At 41.9% G+C, this 20,017-nt stretch overlaps 1 protein-coding gene and 1 pseudogene across 5 annotated transcripts in view; both read left to right on the plus strand.

Annotated features, from left to right (window-relative positions):
- Window positions 1-20,017, plus strand: part of LHFPL3 (LHFPL tetraspan subfamily member 3) — a 547,865-nt gene that overhangs the window by 415,936 nt on the left and 111,912 nt on the right. The window lies entirely within an intron of this gene.
- LOC109454568 (RNA 3'-terminal phosphate cyclase pseudogene) lies at window positions 17,852-19,091 on the plus strand (annotated as a pseudogene).

The raw sequence follows: 20,017 nt of genomic DNA on the forward strand, positions 1-20,017 counted from the left end.
TCCACCTGGGCACCAAGAAAGTCTCAGAATCCTCCTCAACATAGATTTCAGGAAGCCTCTACCAAGTAATCTGAAGTAACACCAGAAATGAAGCTTATTTCCATAGCCCTTGGGGGTCCCCTTCTGTGTCTTTGTTAACATAGCTATCTCCTCCTGGATGATCTCCCCCTTGCAACTTACTTCTTCTGCCCCACCCAACCCCTGCCCTATCCCACTAAAATGTAAATTTCTTAAGTGCAGGTATATTCCTTCTTTTCATTGGTGAACTCCCAAGACTCTAGAATAGTGCTTGGAACAGGAGTGGGGCTCAACAGATATTGCTGAAATGAATGAATGTATTTTTGCTTGTTCAGCTCACACATCACCTCCGTAATGAACCTTACCCCTGCCCTTCCAACCAGATGCCACCTCTCTCTCCTCTCACTTCACATAGCCACACAGTATGAGTAACTTCTTTACAGAACTTATTGCACATCCTGTAGACCATCAGTCAATCTTTGTTGAATTAAGTTACAATAAGAACAGAGACCTCACCAGATAATCAAAATTATGACACCTCGCAGTTGTATGGCACTTTCACTTGTTCAGATCTGTATTTTATTTCAGTTCATTCAACCCTATAAGCTGAATAGGACAGGAATTCTCTCCATTTTGTAGGTGAGGGGGGAAGCCACAGAGGTGGTTTTCTCAGGATTTGAGCATGTCGGAGGTAGTATCCGTCTGCTCAGTGCTTTCCCACTACCTAATGCTGCCATTTGATATATCACTTTCTTCAGTTGAGAATATATTCATATTCTCCAATTCTAAAAGTTTTAGAAATACATACTAGTTATATAGTTATAGTTCTGTTATATTTTGAGTATTTCAGTAATATTTTCCAAAGAAAACTAGTTTATTAACCCAGTGAATATTGGTATTTTGGGCTCTATTTTGTAGTTACATACTGCTTATATTGCTCATAACCCTCATCCCTGAGGGATTTGTATACCCTAAACCCTCTCAGAAGAAAATAAGAGACTTTGGATTTTTTCTCCGGTCTTTTTAATATCCTAAAATGACAACTTTCCTGCTGCCCAATCATTTAAAGCTAATCATAACTACTTATATTCATGGTACTTCCATGTCTATTATTCTTTCTATTCTCTCACCCTAGATGGATAGAGCGAAGTTTATGACCCCCATTTGACAGATGAGAATAATGAGGTGTACAGCAGGAAACTGACTTGCCCCAAATCATTCAATCAGTTCATGACAGAGTGACTATTAGAACTCAATTCTTTTGACCCCAGGATCTGCTCTCTTTCTGCTCAAACTTAACGGCCTTTTTGTGAGCTGTCACAAATCACACAGTCCCGGGGTATGCAGATGGGAGAGCTCAGGCAATGAGCTCAGACTGCCTCCTCGCCCCTACCCCACAAGGACACTGGAACCCACATAGTGGTGCCCTTTCCCATTCTGATGTCACCTCAATTCACTCTCTTCCCCTAGAAAAGGTGGGCTGTGCTAACCCGCACCTCTGCCCTGCAAAGTGAATGGCATCGTCACACAGAGATAAGGTAGAAAGCAGAAAACTCATTTCCTTGCTGCCTCAGGTAGAGAAGAAAGTATCCTGGGGTCTCCTCCTTTGAGAGTGTGTTCACCTTCAGAATATAAATGGTTCTTCCCATGATGTTACCTACTCTCGAGGCAGACAAACCACACGTTCAATGGGTAAGAATGTGACTTGGACTTCAACCTGCAACCAACATGTTTTTAATTCAAGCTTTCTGCAATTTGGCTCATATTAACTTTATTGAGTAATTACCTTATTCAGAGTGCGGTTAACAGCACTGTCCACAAGAACGCCAGCTTGCTACAGAGAGGTGCTTGCTGACAACAACACAGAGAGAAGCTGAGGCAGGGTTTTTGGGGGGCATTATTTTGACATTTTTAAATTTTTCAATTACAGTTGACATACAATATTATATTAGTTTCAGGTGCACAACATAGTGATCAGACATATACATATAACTTATAAAGTGATCACCCCAATAAATCCAGTACCCATCTGAGACCCTACATAGTTATTACAATATTATTGACTACATTCCTCATGCTACATTCTACATCCCCATAATTGTTTTGTAACTAACAATTTGTACATCTTACTCTCCTCCCCCCTTCACCCATCCTCCAAACCACACACCCCAATCCAGCAACCATCAAAATATTCTCTGTATGTACGAGCTTGTTTCTGTTTTGTTTGTTCATTTATGTTGTTCTCTAGATTCCACATATAAGTGAAATCATATTTGTCTTTCTCTGTCTGACTTACTCCACTAAGCATAATACCCTCTGGGGGCCATCCATGTTGTTGCAAATGGCAAGATTTTATTAATTTTTATGGCTGAATAATATTCCATTGAGTATAAGTACGACCTCTTCTTTATCTATTTATCCACTGATGGACACCCAGGCTGCCTCCATATTTTGGTTTTTGTAAATAATGCTGTAATGAACACATAGATGCATATGTCTTTTCACATTAATGTTTTGGGTTTCTTTGGATGAATACCCGGAATTGGTATTACTGGGTCCTCTTTTTCTCTTGTTATAACCTTTGTTTTAAAGTGTATTTTGTCTGGTATAAGTACTGCTATCCCAGATTTTGGTTGGTTGTTTGTTTCCATTTTCTTGAACTGCTTTTTGCAGCCCTTTACTTTCACTCTGTGTGTGTCTTTCAATCTGAGTGAGTCTCTTGTAGGCAGAATATGTAAGGGTTTTGTTTTCTTATCCATTCAGCCACCCTAGGCTTTTTCATTGGAGCATATAATCCACTTACATTTAAAGTAATTCTTGATAGATATGTAGTTATTGCCATTTTATTATTCATATTTTTTATTTATCTTTTTTTAATCTTAAAGAAGTCCTTCTAACATTCTTTGTAGTGCTGGTTTTGTGATGATGAACTCCTTTAGCTTTTTCTTGTCTGGGAAGGTATTTATTTGTCCTTCAATTCCAACTGATGACTTTGCTGGGTAGAGTAATCTTGATTGTAGGTTCTTACTTTTCATCACTTTGAAGATATTGTGCAAATTCCTTCTGGCCTGCAAATTTTCTGTTGAAAAATCAGCTGACAGTCTTATGGGAGCTTTCTTATATGTAACTAACTGCTCTTCTCTTGCTCCTTTTAAGATTCTCTGTTTGTCTCCAGCCCTTGGCATTTTAATTATGCTGTGTCTTGATGTGGCTCGCTTTGGGCTCATCTTGTTTGGGATTCTCTGCACTTCCTGGGTTTGTAAGATTATTTCCTTTGCCAGGTTAAGGAAGTTTTCTGTCATTATTTCTTCAAATAGGTTTTCAATTCCTTGCTCTTTTTCTTCTCCTTCTGGTGCCCCTATAATGTAAATGTTGGTATGCTTGATGTTGTCCCAGAGGTCCCTTAAACTCTCGTCATTTTTTTTTCCTTTTGGATTTTTCTCTTTTTGCGGCTCTGCTTTCTTTTATTCTGTTTCCTGCTACCTTATCTTCCAAATGGCTGATTCGATCCTCTGCTTCATCTAATCTACTATTACTTCCCTCTAATGTATTCTTTATTTCAGTTATTGTATTTTTCATTTCTGGCTGGGTATTTTTATGTTTTTTATCTCCATTTTTATGTTTCTTATGTCTTTGTTGAAATTTTCACTGAGGTCATTGAGCATCCTTATAACCATTGTTTTAAACTCTGCATCTGGTAAATTGCTTGTCTTTATTTTGTTTAGTGCTTTTTTGGAAGCTTTGTTCTGTTCTTTCATTTGGGACATGTTTATTTGTCTCCTTATTTGGGCTACCTCCCAGTGTTTGTTTCTATGTATTAGATGGAGCTGCTATGCTTCCTAGTCTTAGTACAGTGGATTTTTTGTAGTAGGTGTCTTGTGGGGCCTAGTAGCACAGTCTCCCTGGTCACCTGAGCCACATACTACAGGTGTGTCCATTTTGTGGGTTGTATGTGCCCTTCTGTGGGTTGTAGTTGAGCCTTGATTGCTGTTGGCACATAAATGGAAGGGATTGAACTTCAGGCTGCATGGTTGTGAAGACAGGCTGTGAGTACAGTGGAAGAGCTGTTGTGCAGAAGCTGACCCATCAGAGCAGGATTTGCTTTAGCGGGGATCTGGTGCCTGCCCAGTCTGCCCTTTGGGTGTATTTTTTGGAGGTGGTTGGATGGTGCTCTGTTGTTCTGAAGCTAGCCACTGGGTGGTGTGTTTTTCTGGGATCGCTTGGGATGGGCTCTGGAGCAGGCCAAGATTAGCTGCTGCCTGTGCCCTATCTACGGCCATTTGGTATGAGCTACAAAGTGATCTGCAGATGTTTGCCACTCTGCTGTGCTTGGAGCTGTCTAGGCAAGGCTAAGCTATGAACTGAGGCCAGCTGCTGCTAGTACTGAGCTTGGGGCTGCGTATCAAGAGGTACAGGCATGCCAAGGCCAGATGCTTCATGTTTGGGCTTTGTGAACATTTGAGAGATTTTAGGAAAGTCTGCAGTATGAGCCAAGACAGGACATTTACATGGAAAAGCCTCTAGAAGCAACTAGGGTGGGCCCACAAGTTGGTTGGGACAGGTTTTCAGGAAATCACCAGGGGCGGGCAAATTGTATTAGCCAGGTTAATGGAGACTAAGATATGGTGAGCACCTGCATCTGCACACTGGGTAGGGGGAGGGCTCAACAAAGGTGCAATGGCTTCTTCCAGCACTTCTGTCTGGGAGAAAGCTGCCCCTCCAGTCCTCACCCTGAAGCCAGACAATTCAGTTCCTCCCCCTATGACCCGGGCACCTTTCCAGCTGCTGCCCAGCACTAAAGCTCAGACAGAGTGAGTCCTTCATTGAGTAAGTCCTGCACTGGCCCTTTAAGAGGAACTCTTGGGACTCTAGGAGGCACTTTAAGAGGAACCCTCTGTCTCAGCTCTACTGGTTTCCACAGCCAGAAGTTATTGGGACCTCTCTCCCTGGCACTGAAACCCTGGGCTGGAGAGCCTGGTGTGGGGCTGGGACCCCTTACTCCTCAGGGGGGATCTCCACAGCTGAGATATCGCTCCCGATTTTTAACCACCATATGTTGGTGTGTGACCACTCCATCCCACATCTCTACCCCACCTACCAGTCTCCAAATGGCTTCTTCTATCTGTTCAGCTAGACTCCAGGTGATTCTCAATGATGGTTATTCTGTAGTTTAGTTGTAATTTTGATGAGGTCATGAGAAAAGGCAATCACAGTGTTTACCTACTCTGCCATCTTGACTGGAACCAAGGCAGGGGTTTTTTTTTAACCTATTTGTTGAAATCTTAAGTCACATTCTTTCTTGTGGGCTTTCTCTTCTAGTTTGTATGGGACCACAGCTGCTTAAATATAAATGCAGCTGCCCAGCCTCCCTGGCACCCACACCTGCTGCCTCTGTGACAAAGAGATCCCCTTGGGGTCTCCCCACCCAAAAGCTGACAGGGCAGTGAGGGGCCACTGGCTAGGATTCTACCCATCATCCCAGTGAGCTATCCAAGGATAGGCGGGTGCCGCTGGGGGAGAGCCAGGGTGGGCTCTGCCTTGAGATGGAAGGAGGGTTTCCTATTCCTGATTGTCCACATTCATCATGGAAAAGTAACAGCCCCATCAGCATTGCCCAAAAGTCCACTTTCTTAGCACAAAGCCATCACAATTCTCCATAGCAGAACAAAAGTGGTCTTCAGTTTGAGAGAAATACCATGCACACTTTATACCCCTCTTGGAAAGTCACAGAGCACAGCAATATCCAGAAGACGCTGAGAAATATCCCCCAGTGTTATGGGTTTAATTGTGTCCCCCACGTCCCATATGTGTTGAAGTCCTAACCCCCAGTACCTCAGAATGCTACCTTATCTGGAAATAAAGTCATTTTAGATATAATTAGTTAAGATGAAGTCACACTGGAGTAGGGTGGGCCCCTAATCCAGTCCTTTTCTGTCCACCAGATAACACTAACCATGCTCAATGTTCATCCCTCAGCTTCAGATTCCTTTTGGAATGAGGCAAAGACAGAGAAATGAGAAGAGAGGATGACAGAAGGAAAGCAAAAGGAGAAAAGACAGAAAGAAAGTGGTGATTCCTCTTCTCTTCCTCTTCTCACAGGGCTCTCATTAATAAAAATTAAAAAGATATTGGTAGAAATCACGAAATTTCTTGAGCACTTGCTATGTGCCCAGGATGGTTCTAAGTATTTTGCATCCATTACCTAACCCCAACAATGAGTTAGATATGGCTATTGTCCCCATTGTATAATGAAGAAACTAAAACAAAAGATTTTTAGATAACTTGTCCAATGTCACTCAGTTAATAAGCAACAGAGACAGGATTTGGTCCCAGGCAGCCAGTCTCCAGCACCCAATTCTAATCTCTTTGCTGTACACGTCCATACCTTCACTCAGATCATGCAGTGAGAACAGGTCTGTGCAACCTGAGGTTTTTCAGTACTTCAACCCCAGCAGAGCCTCTAACAAATGCTTATCACTATGTACCAGTGTTTTTCCAAAACTGGGGCTTTGTAGAAAAAGAGTGCTTTGATTACTTATATTCTGAGCATCAAGATATGGTCCATTTTTTTCAAGTGCTTTTGTATATTCAGTTCTTTCTGATCATGTTTCTTGGATGGAGTTGTGCTCTGAGGATCTCTGTTTGCAGTACAGGGAGCATGCTGGATTGAAGGCCTCATTCAGGAGGCAAAATAAATGAGTCTTAGCATCTTTATGCATTAGAGCAAGACCACACGGTAAAATGTTCATGTGTCCTGCCTCTTTGACACAGGATAGATGCTGAGCCATCAGATCTGGTGTTACAGTCACAGCAAGTTGCTGGCTTTTCTGGGGCAGGTTCAATTTCAAGGATGTCCCATTGTCAATGCACACATCAAGGGTTGAATCACACCAAGGCTCAAAAATAGGATAACCATAGTGTGAGGTATTTCAGGCAATTAAATACAGCTACTAATTTTTTAAAGGTTACTAACCAAACGACATTTCCAAGGAACCTCAGCTCTCTTAATAGTTCCCATTTGTGCCCAAATACCAACGCTCTTTCTACAAAATAATTCTTTTTCATTTTCCTGCCAGGTGTGTGATAATTAGGGGCCAGTTAGAAAAAGAAGTTACAGAGATTAAATAAATAGTTTACAAGAATTTAAAATACACTCTCCTGCCAGACTGAGGAATGTGATTTAAAACCTCAAAGATGTTTTTCTTGCACTGAAGCAAACAGCCACTGTAATAATTTAACTGGAATCTTTTATTACATTATCCATTAATTTTAAAAATGCAAATGTTCTGAATATAGCCAACAACTAACAATTTTGCTTACTCTCTAAAGGTTTATTCTTCAGGGTTTCTTCTTCTAAATTCTCTGAACTTACTCTTCCATCTTTTTTCCTTAGCTTATCAGAACATAAAAAAATGCATGCTCACTTTCTTCTTACATCTTGATTTTCCACATGCACTTTAAAATGCATTTCATTTGCATCAGAATGTTGGAATACACTGTCTAGAAGAAAAGGAGACCATAATTCCAAAACTAGTCTCTGGCCATATTCTCTAGTTTGGTTTTAAGGTATAAACTGGCTGGTACCAGACCAAAGCCACAGAGGAATATAGATCTAGGGGAACTAAATTTAAATGTCTTCCTAAGAACATGGAAGCTTCATGTGGTAAACATCATAGGTACAAAGGACAAGAAGTGAGTCACCTCTGGGAGTCCAAAGTCACTCGGGCTACAACTGAAATTACATGTCCTCGCTGATGAGAAAATATATTTGGAAATAGGACACTTTAGCCTATTGCCATGGTTATAATGCCAAATACAGCAAATTTAAAAAAATAATACCCCAAATCTCAATGTTACCAAGATGTCTCTGGGTCTCCCTAACCCCAATGCTCTTCCTCAGGCCTTGCTGCCACGCTCTAGTGAATTCATTCTGTGTCTGAAGCACCCTGACGTCCTAAGCCAGGCACAGGAGCCCCTGACCGCTCCCTTCTACGCAGGTCAGTCTAAGCCAGGGCGCTCACCTAGCAGTGTGCTGTCCAAGCCTCCACCTCCCCTGGGCCCCACCCCCAGTGTTTCTGATGCCAAAGGTCTGGGGTGGGGCCCAAGAATGTGCATTCTAACAAGCACCCAACTGATGTGAGCCTGCTGGTTCCAGGACCACACTTAGAGAACTTCTGCTCTTAAACTAACAAGAAAGTGACGTTCTAATGACCCAAATATTTATACCAACACTTAGATGTTTTGTTTTCATTGCATATCTCTCCTGTGTTTGGTTTCCTATTTTACAGCCTGTAGAACTGTGAGGATCAGAGCTGCCAGACCAAAGGCTAACTAATCTCACATTGTAAATAACTGACAGGCTCTGAGGACAGGGGGAGCAAGCTACCTATGGTTGAACACCCTCGCCCCTCTGCACAAAGCCCCACTTGAGAAAAAAAATGATGTTCAATTGAGTGAACTCTCCTGAGACCTTCTGCCTGGAAAGTAGCATTGTATTACAGCATCCTCCAGGGGGCAGTGCTATTGGGTTCTAAGTGTTGTGACCTCCAGGCAGCTCAAGTTATCTGGGCCACAGGAAAGAGTTGCAGGGAACTAAACTATAGCCCCAGACATTATGGTGTGGCCTTAGGAAAAAGGAGCGGCCTCTCTTGTCTTCATTTTCTGCCTTGAAAGGACAGGTTGTGTCTATGGTTTTTAATGGCACATTTTTTTGATGTGTTTGGAGATGAGCTTGGACATGTGTTTTCCTTTCCAGGGGAAACAGGATTCAAGAGTTTAGCAGGAATGGTTCTTTAAAAAGCCCTGAGCCCTTTGGCAGACACCCCTGTGTGACCCCTCAGTCCGAATTTTGTTGCTGTCTTGGTGCCCAGTCAGGAAGCGCTGTGGCTGGAGTCTGATGGGAATAAGGAGCTCCAGCCTTTTCCCAAGGATACCTGCTGGTCGCCATGTCTGCAGTTTCTCATTTCCCTTTGCAGCGAATTATTCCCTTGGCCTGATCCAAACCCCAAAAGGCAACCTTCCCAGAAATTGCCAGTGCCTGATGGTCAGCAAGTCAGAGAAAACTGCTTGTCTTATTTAGTTACTCCACAGAAAACCAAGGAGGCCACTTCACCATCCTCCCTGGCTGGCTGACATTCGGCTCAGTTGCCATAGATGAACCACTTGTTTTCTCTTCTTCCCTAGCTGAGTGACTGAGTTGGAATGGAAACACAGCAGAAATCACATTCTTTTGAGAAATTCCTCCAAGTGTAGGGAAGCGCGGGAATCCCTTGTAATTTAAGTAAATTGTTTTGGCAGCCTTACTTCACCAGCTGCTTATTGGCCTGGGCAGGATTTGATGTCTAAGAGAATCTGGGATGTATTTAATCTCTTCTCCTTCCCAAAACAGTGCTAACCCAAGCTCCTGGGCTCAGCTTCCTAGAACTAGAGCCCTTCCTTAGAGGAAAGAGGACTGAGAGGGAAGCAGGCCAAGCCCTGTCAGGGCAGCAGAGCCACGGTGCAGAGCCCCATATATTCTCATACTTTCCTTCACATGCTTTTAGAACCAGAAGATTGCACGGGGTTTAGATTTGTCATTGTTGAGGGCCCCCACCTCTGTGACTCATCGAAAGCTGGACCCCCTGCTCATTTTCCCACAACCTTGTGTGACGGTGGTGACGCTACCGCCTCGGTCTCAAGTGCCTTGAGTTGCCTCACTAAGCCAGAACCTCTTGACTATTGGAATGGCCAAGTCGCATGGAGTTTAGCATTATGTCTGGTACGGGGAGAGAGGGGAGGCAGGAAGACATCAACAACAGACTTGACCACTCTGCAAATTTACCCAAGAGGCACCCTGAGCTCTATGTACTCACATGAAACGCACAATTATCCTGATTCCCAGGTGGAATGAAAATTCCTCACTCTGTGTTTCTCCAGTTCTCCAGTTATGTGCACCCTGCAGGAACTCCCTGAGCCCATTAACATGCACTGCGCTTCCCACACACATCTCCTACCTTGGCCAGCACGCTCCCCTCTGCCCAGACCCCCTCCCCCCCCAGCTCCTGGGCTGAGGCACCTGCAGTGCAGTGTAATGCAGTGGTTGGGCGCCCCTGCTCTGCCCTGCTCTGCCTCGGTTAAAATCCAGATTCCCACACGTGTTGTCACATTCAGCAAGTCCTAAACCATCCTGTGTTTCTCCTCTGAAAGGGGGAGGATGCTAACAGAGCCCACTGCAGAGGGATGTCAGGGGTTTCCATTCAGTAGAATTATTTTATGTAGAGTACTTGCCGTAATGTCTGGCTAAATAAATGTGAGCTATCATTATTCTTCAAGACACAATTTGAATGCCACATGTGTCCTCTAGGAACCGTCCTTTCCTCTTTTGCTCTCTGTACATGAGCCTCCTATAGCTATTTTCACATACAGAGGGTGCCAAAAAAAAATGTGTTTTTCATTTTAAGAAAGGAAAAACCTGTATAAAAATTGTAATACTCAATATATACCGATAACAAAAGATGACTACAAGGCATGTGTATACATTTATTTGGCACTCCCAGTATATTGTAGTTGCAGGCAGCTTCATGTTGTAGAGCATGCCTCATTACCTGAGCTCAAGGCCTGGCTATTAACCCACTTAATAGCTGTGTGGTCTCCATGCCTTGGTTTCTTCTTCTGTAGAATGGGGATAATAATAGGATGTCAGAGTGTGCTTGTGAGGATGAAGCAAGTCATACATAAAGCACTTCAACCGTGCCAAGCACACAGTAAGCACCACATAAGCACAGCCTTTGGTCAGTGTCTGTTTACTTCTTTCTCTCTCTCTCTCTCTCTCTCTCTCTCTCAAAACTTTGAGCTCCTTGAGGACAGGGAGATGCCTTATTTATTTTTTGGACCTCCATACCTAAAATATACTTTGGCAGATTACAGGCTAGAACTCCTGATCTCTTGTTTGCATTTCCTTCTTCCTTTCTCCCTGAGCATCGATTCAGCACTGATGTGTGGTGGTCACTGACAAACTCAATAGACACATGCACCAGGTCCGACTAGACGACAATCTATAAACTTCCTATTTTAGCTCTAGTTTTTTCTAAGAAGCCATCCCTATCTCTAAGAGCACAGCTTCACATCTAAGACCCCTATGTGGAATTCCTCTAAATAGTATAAATTTGTTTTTTTAAGTGAACTTTAATTTGTTTCATAGCTTATAATTGTGACTTTAAGTGAAAGAAGAAAGGTTGAATTTTACAAATATATGACCAGCCCTTGGATCCCCAGTCGCCCCTCCTCTTATGTAAATCTGTGTGGCTCTATCTTTGGGCAGAGAGATCCCACCCCCCACACTGGTGGCCACTTCTGACTCTTGAGTGGGTGCTGATGCAGAGTTTCACTTTCCTTTGTGACAACCAAGACTCCCTGGAAGGGAGAGAGCCAAAACAGGGACCCAGACAGGGGACCAACTCCTACTGTCAACAAGGCCCTGGCACGCCATTCTCTGACAAATAAACTCCCTAAGTCTTCAACCAACTCCTTGAAATTTTCCCTCCACTTCCTTACCTCAACTAAAACCCAGCCCTGCCCTAAGGACCCCCACTTCCGCAGCCCTGTCCAAAGTAAGGTCTTATTGTCCCACAGCTTTTTAAGGTGGCGATGACAATGACCTCCTTGATGTCCACTGCTGCTTTCAGGGCATATCTTGGCACCCGCAGGTTAAAAACAAACATGGAAAAAAAGGCTCCTTGAGATTCATGTCACATGGCTGCCTCTCTCCCAGCCTTTCCCCATTTACTATAATTTGCAACGTCTTCCCAGGCCTGCACACTTTCTGAACATTTTGGCAGCTGGCCCCAGTCTTCCTTCACCCTCAAGCACTGCCTTCACCCTCAAGCACTGCCACCTACCCAGAGACCTCATCAGTGACTATCCACATCCATGTAAACTTATTTAAAAATAATTTTGTTTTTTTTCAATTACACTTAAAATACAATATTATATTAGCTGCAGATGTACAATATATAGTGATTAGACATTTATATAACTTATGAAGTGATCACCCCAATAAATCTAGTACCCATCTGACATCATACATAGTTATTACGATACTATTGTCTATATTCCCTATGCTGTACTTTACATCCCCGTGACTATTTTGTAACTACCAACTTGTACTTCTTAATCCCTTCCCCCCACTTCACCCATTTCCCCAACTCCCCTCCCACCTGACAACCATCAAGATGTTCTCTGTATCTATGAGTTTGTTTCTGTTTTGTTTGTTTATTTTGTTCTTTACATTCCACACATAAGTAAAATCATATGACATTTGTCTTTCTCTGTCTGACATACTCCATTCAGTGCAGTACCCTCTAGGTCCATCCATGTTATTGCAGATGGCAAGATTTCATTCTTTTGTATGGCTGAGTAATGTTCTATTATATATATGTTTAATCTCTTCTTTATCCATTCATCCATTGATGGACATCGAGGCTGCCTCCATGTTTTGGCTATTGTAAATAATGCTGCAATGAACACATAGATGCATATGTCTTTTTCACATTAATGTTTTGGATTTCTTCGGATAAATACCCGGAAGTGATATTACTAAGTTCATTTTGTCTCTTGCTTTTGTTTTTGTTTTGTTTTTTAATTTATTGGGGTGACAATTGTTAGTAAAATTACATAGATTTCAGGTGTACAATTCTGTATTACATCATCTATAAATCCCATTGTGTGTTCACCACCCAGAGTCAGTTCTCCTTCCATCACCATATATTTGATCCCCCTTACCCTCATCTCCCACCCCCCTCCCCCCTTACCCTCTGGTTCTTGCCTTTGTTTTAAAGTCTATTTTGTCTTGTGTAACTATTGCTATCCCAGCTTTTGTTTGTTTGTTTCCGTTTTCTTGGACTGTTTTTTCTACCCCTTTGCTTTCACTGTGTGTGTCTTTTGATCTGAAGTGAGTCTCTTGTAGGCAGCATATGTAAGGGTCTTCTTTTCTTATCCATTCAATCATCCTTTTGATTAGAGCATTTAATCCATTTACATTTATCATAATTCTTGATAGATATTGACATTTTATTATTCATATTTTGATCTTTTTTTCTTCTTCTTCTTCTTAAAGAAGTCCCTTTAACATTTCTTGTAATGCTGGTTTGGTGGTGATGAACTCCCTTTGCTTTTTTCTGTCTGTAAAGCTCTTTATCTGTCCTTTAATTCTAAATACAGCTTTGCTGGGTAGAGTAATCTGGGTTGTAGGTCCTTGCTTTTCATCAGTTTGAAGATTTTGTGCCAATCCCTTCTGGCCTGCAAAGTTTCTGTTGAAAAATTAGCTGACAATCTCACAGGAGCTCCCTTGTACATAACTAACTGCTTTTCTCTTGCTCCTTTTAAGCTTCTCTCTTTGTCTTTAAACTTTCCCATTTTAATAATGATGTGTCTTGGTGTGGGTCCCTTTGGGTTTATCTTGTTTCGGACTCTGCTTCCTGAGCTTGTAAGTCTATTTCCTTCACCAGATGAGGAAAGTTTTCTGTCATTATTTCATCAAATAGATTTTCAATTCCTTGCTCTTTCTCTTCTCCTTCTGGTACCCCTATGATGTGCATGTTGTTGTATTTGATGTTGTCCTAGAGGTCCATTAAACTATCCTCATTTTTTTGAATTCTTTTTTCTTTATACTTCCCTAATGGGTGTTTTCAGCTACCTTATCCTCCAAATTGCTGATTTGATCCTTTACTTCATCTAATCTACTATTTGTTCCCTCTAATGTATTCTTTATTTCAGTTATTGTTTTCTTCATTTCTGGCTGGATCTTTTTAATGTTTTTTTTCTCCTATATGTCCTTAGTTATAGGAATTCTATTCAGCTAGACTTCTGGTGATTCTCAATGATGGTCGTTCTGTGGCTTAGTTGTAATTCTGAGGTGGTTGTGGGAGGACATGAGCAGAGCATTTACTTACTCTGCCCTCTTGACTGGAAGCCTCACATCCATGTAAATTTTCAGTTCTTTGATTTCCTCTACTTTAATGCTCCACAATTTCTCTCCACTTCAAACACCCACTAGAGACCCTGGACCATGCTGTTAACTAGAACCTCTGAAACATCAAAAACAGATGTTCATTCTCTGTCCTTTCAAATTTATCAAGAACGTGAGCCCTCAAACTTAACTCTCTGTGTCAACACTGGCCGTCTGATGAGTGCACCCTCACTTCAACCCTTTCTTTGCCAGCATCCTCAAATCCTTTGCCAGGTGTCCTTATATAAGTCCATCAAGACTCCAACTAAGATTATTCCAACTGTCTTCCTTCCTGGATTCTACGCCTGCCCTGTTAAGTAATACCAAAGGGAAAAGGAAATCACAGAGCCACAGAAATAGGCACTATTACCAAGAATGCAATCTTTGTGTGTTTCTCTTCTTGACCTCCTGCTTCTTCCACAGTGGCTGTTCCAAGTCATCTCCATTCTCTTCAAAGTCTTATCTCACCAACTGCCCCAGCAGACTGAGCACACACCCTTATCTCCTACCTCACGGGACAAATAGGCTCAGTCAGATAAAGTATCCCCTCACCTTACAGCCACTAACCATCTACACATTTGCCTTTCTCTCCATCATTTTCCTGTTTTCTCCTGTCACACTGTAATGGGGGTCCCTCCTCCTGTCCCAAGCAAATCCCTCTGCTTGTACACTGGAACACATCCCCTCCAGCTTCCACAGACTCTTACAATATCCATTTACCCTCAGGACTTCTCTTCACCCTCTCCCTGCACTTTCTGTTCTTCCCATTAGTATTGAAATATGCTCAAGACTGAAAACTTAAAAATAAAAACTTTTCCTCAACCCTACATACCATACCCCAGATCTACCCTTCTTCATCATGAAGCTTTTTGACAGAGTTACTTTCACCTTCTGCCTCCTCACCCACTTTCTCACTGCAAATTATCTTTAGGACTTACCAGACTTTCAGCATTGTCACCAGTGATCTCTGTGACATTAAATCTAAAGAGCACTGTATGGTCCTTATCTTTTTCTACTTCTCTACAGTATTTGACATTGATTACCACTCCTTCCTACCTGAAGTCCTCTCTTCTTTTGGCTTCCATGACACCACACTCTCCTTGTTTTCCTCCTTCCTTACAATTTATTCTGCTCTGAGGGTCTCTCTTCCCCTGCCTCTTCCTTAAATATTAATGTTATTTGTGATTCAATTATTGAAACTATTTCATTTATCTATTATTGCAGAACAAACTACCCCAAAACGTAGTGGCTTAAAGCAACAACTATTCTCTTATGTTTATAATATTGTGAGTCAGAAATCCAGGCAGGGCAACTCTTCTGCTCTATGTGGCAAAGACTGGGTCACTTGATGATATTCAATTATTGGCTGGGCTGGGCTGGACATTCCAAGATGTCTTCACCCACATACCTGGCATTTTGTCAGGTACAACCAGAAAGCTGGCACCCTATCCCTCTCCATGTAGTCTCAGGACTTCTCCACATGGTCTCTCTAGCAAGGCTGTCAGTCATCTCACAAGGTAGGTCAGCGATCCAAGAACAAGACCTCCAAGAGATAGGAAGAGAAATCTTAGAGCCTGAGCCTGCAGTCTGGCATGGCATTACTTCTGCTTCATTCTAATGATCAACTAGTCATAAGCCCACCCAGATTCAAGGGAAGGAGACATAGACTCCATCTCTCAATGGGAAGAGGCATTCAAGAATTTGTGGCCATCATCAGTCCTCCACAGCCTTCTTCTCAACAAAAACCAGTCTCTGCACAGCCACCATCATCTTCCTCCTCAATTACTGCAATGCCTTCCTAGCTGGTCTCCCTGCTCCCATGTTGCCCTTTCCATCCCATTATCTACAATGAATTCAGAGCAACCTTTCAGTAATGCATATCACATCACATCACTTTCCTGACTAAACAGCTTGCCATTTCCATGACTAAACTCCTTAGCGTGGCCAGCTAGGTCCTTTGTGAATTGTGACTGCTGATACCGACACCTCAACCTCTCACCACTTCTTATATTCTATGCTCCACAGTGTTGATGTCCCCAAGTATACCACGCATTCGTTTATCTCCAAGCCTTTGTACATTCTGTTCCTTTTGCAATGCTCTTCTACCCAGCACTTCCCGTGTCCTCCCTCCTGTGGGTGAGCACAAGCGCACACACACATACATGTTCCATTTGTCCCCTCCTTCAGATCTTGACTAGACAAGTGGTTTTCAAAATGTGGTCACATAGCAGGCAGCATCAACATCAACTGGGAACTTGTTAGAAATGCAAATTCTCAGGCCCCACCCCAGACCTACTGAATCAGAAATTCAAGAAATGGGGCCCAGAAATATCTATTTTAAAGATCCCCCTAGGTGATTCTAGTGCATGGGAAAGTCTGAGAAACACTGGTTTAGACAACACTTCCTCCAGGCAGCTTTTTCTGATCTACACCCTCCCCCACCTGACTATTGGGATAGGGATCTCTGCTCTGAGTTTCCATTCTTCCCCTGATCAAATCCCTATCACAGGGTCGTGAAATTGCGTGCTTATGAGTATTTGTTTAACCCCACTGGGCTCTCTTTGAGCTCCTATCAGCAGGGACTGTATCTTATTTATTGCTCTATCCCCAGCATTTACATAATGCCTGTCACAATAGTAGCTCAATATAAAGTGGTGAAGCCAAGATTCAAACCCAAGTGTGCATCCCAGTCTTCTAGAAAAGTAAATGACAAGCACCAAAAACAAGACTTCTAATGCATGGAGAATATTGCTAGTCAGCAGCTTCAAGTAAATGTTTTGATTCTTGCATAATAGAAAGGAGACACTAAGTAGATACAGTGCCTACAAAAGATTTTAATAAAACCCCAGAGGGAAAAGATATGCACTGTAGAATCAACCTAAAACCCTGATATGGACCACTTGACTGTAGCCCTGAAGTCAGATAAACAAAATTCATCACCTTCCCATTTCTGCATGGCCACTTCGTCCATTGCTTGAATTTTAATGCACACTGTCTAACTGTGTTTACTGGAGTTTCTAAAATGCCATTGAATCTTTAGAAATTTGGCAGAAAAGAAGAATCTGGGTCATGCAACTGTGAAATCTAAATAAGACGTAATTAACATGTCCATCAACTTTCAGAGAATTGATGCTAGTTTGCAAACTATTCATTAACTCTGCACAACAACAGCAACTGTGTACAATGTAGACACCAAGCTGAAGATGAGAGGCTCAGTGTAGTGCTTTCTGCGAGTGCAGTTGGTGATATGAAGGAATAAACTGCTTCTATTTTCTGCATAGTAAGATATGGCTAGTTAAGAATTGGGGCTGGAATGATCATATCGTGACTGTGTAATTACTGACTCTCAATCCTTTTAAACATAACCTTGTGACTAGCAAAATACCCTCCAAATTATGAAAAAAATTTCATGAATCACTAGGGAAGGTGGGGAAATCGGCCCTTCATATTAGAAATAAAATGGCAAAATGGCTACATCTGAAAATCAGGAGAGACCTGAATTCAAGTCCCAAGTCTTAACTGGCCCTGTGGCCTACTTAACATTTCTGTACCTCACCTGTAAAATGTGGTAATAACGCCTATTCACAATGTTGTTTTGAGGATTAAATAAGATAATGCACATATTCTGCTGAACACAGAGTTAATACACAAAATAGCTGTTGTTTCTATTCTTCCTAGTCAAAATTAGACAGTGGTATCAAAAACCAAGTGGACTACAAAAAACAGTATGATGGTTCCTCAAAAAATTAAAAATAGAACTACCATATGATCCAGAACCCTACTTCTGAATTTAATATCCAAAAGATTTGAAAGCAGAGTCTTAAAAAGCTATTTATAGCACCCTCCCTGATGGGACAGCGGAGGGGAGGTGGACGACAGGATCATGGAAAGGGCAGCCAGATCCTGAGAGTCTCCACAGCCCTGAGCTGTCTCCTGGGCCTCCCTTTGCAGGTGCAGAAGATCCGAGCCGGCCACAGCATGCCTGGCCTGAGTTTTATAAATGTGTCATCAAATCTGGGGATATAAGCAATCTGAATGCACACGTTTTGATGCAGTATTAGGACCTGAAGGCCTCAACATTTATCCAGACTGGAAATCATTCAAGATTTATGTGATGGGCACCTGGAGGGGGCAGAAATCGGCTCAACAAAAATAATGTTTACACCAGAGAAGATCAAAGGTGGAATCCATACAGCAGATACCAAAACTGCAGGGAGTGTGTGCCTGTTGCTGCAGGTCTCGATGCCCTGTGTTCTCTTTGCTGCTTCTCCATCAGAACTTTGTTTGAAAGGTGAAACTGATGCTGATATGGCACTGCAGATCAATTACAGAGTGAAGGTTTTCAAGCCAATTGTTGAAAAATTTGGTTTCAAATTTAATTGTCACATTAAAATGAGAGGCTACTACCCAAAAGGGGGTGGTAAAGTGATTGTCCAAACGTCACCAGTTAAACAATTGAATCCAATAAATTTAGCTGACCGTGTCTCTGTGACTAAGATATATGGAAGAGCTTTTGTTGCTGGAGTTTTGCCATTTACAGTAGCAAAAGAAATGTTGGCTGTAGCTGTAAGATGCATCAGAAAGGAGATTAGGGATCTGTATGTTAGCATCCAGCCTGTTCAGGAACCTAAAGACCAAGCTTTTGACAGTGGAAATGAAATAATCATTATTGCTGAGACATCCACTGGTGGTTTGTCGGCTGGATCATTGCTTGGTAAACAAGGTGTAAATGCAGACAAGGTTGGAACTGAAGCTGCCAAAATGCTATTAGCAAATCTTAGACATGGTGGTGCTGTGGATGAGTATCTGCAAGACCAGCTGGTCATTTTCAAGCCATTAACCAGTGGCGTTTCCAGAATAAAAACAGGACCAGTTACACTCCATACACAAACAGCTGTACATTTTGCTGAACAACTAGCAAAGGCTAAATTTACTGTGAAGAAGTCAGAAAATGAAGATGATGCTTCTAAAGACACATATTATCGAGTGCAAGGAATTGGAATGACAAATCCAAATCTACAGGGTATTTACCTTTTAAATGATACCTCGATGACGTATTGCACTAAATCATTTCATAAATACTACTAAACAACAAATAAGAAGTAACTTATTGAAGGACCTGACAAATTTGGAGATGAAGTACAGAGTGTTCTAGATTTACTGAGAATGCTTCATCAAACTAATCTCACTTTGAATATCTCCTGAGATGTGGACAATGAAATATAAGAGTTGGTGGATACGTCTGATAGCTGATTTCAATATTAAAGTATTGATATAAAATTTTTTAAAAAGTTGTTTGTACTCCCATGTCGTGGCAGCGTTATTCACACTAGCTAAGAGGTGGAAGCAACCCAGATGTCCATCGATGGATAAACTGATAAGCAAAATGTGGTGTATCCATGCAATGGAATATTATTCAGCCTTGAAAAAGAAGTAAATCCCATCACATGCTACAATATGGATGCATCTTGAGAATATTATGCTAAGAACATAAGCCAGTCATAAAAAGAAAAATGCTGTATAATCCCACTTACATGAAGTATATAAAGTAGTCAAACTCATCAAAGCAGACAGTAGAATGTTGGGGAAGGGAAAAGTGGGGAGTTGTTGTTTAATGGGTATAGAGTTTCAGTTTTGTAAGATGAAAAACTTCTGGAAATCTGTTACACAACAATGTGACTATACTTAACACTGCTAAACTACACTTAAAAAATGGTTACGAGAAAGATGGTAAATTTTAGATTTTGTGGTTTTTTTCACACATTAAAATTTTTTTAATTAAAGAAAATGGACCCAATTTCCTCCTTTGTTTCCTCCATTACCATGTACTCCTGCCCTTCTGTCCACTCTGTCTTAGCGCCTTTCTCTCCATCCCCCTCTCTCCCACCGGCCTTTTAGTTGTCGGACTTCCTCAGGGGATCTGTCCTTGGTCCTCACACTCCCGAGGATTTCAGCCACTCCTCTGGCTTTATCAGCCACTTACATGTTGATGACTGTTCACTGTTCTACCCCTAG

This window comes from Rhinolophus sinicus, chromosome 4, assembly GCF_057876585.1.
Source record: "Rhinolophus sinicus isolate RSI-liver-muscle chromosome 4, RSI-T2T, whole genome shotgun sequence".
Lineage (NCBI taxonomy): Eukaryota > Metazoa > Chordata > Mammalia > Chiroptera > Rhinolophidae > Rhinolophus > Rhinolophus sinicus.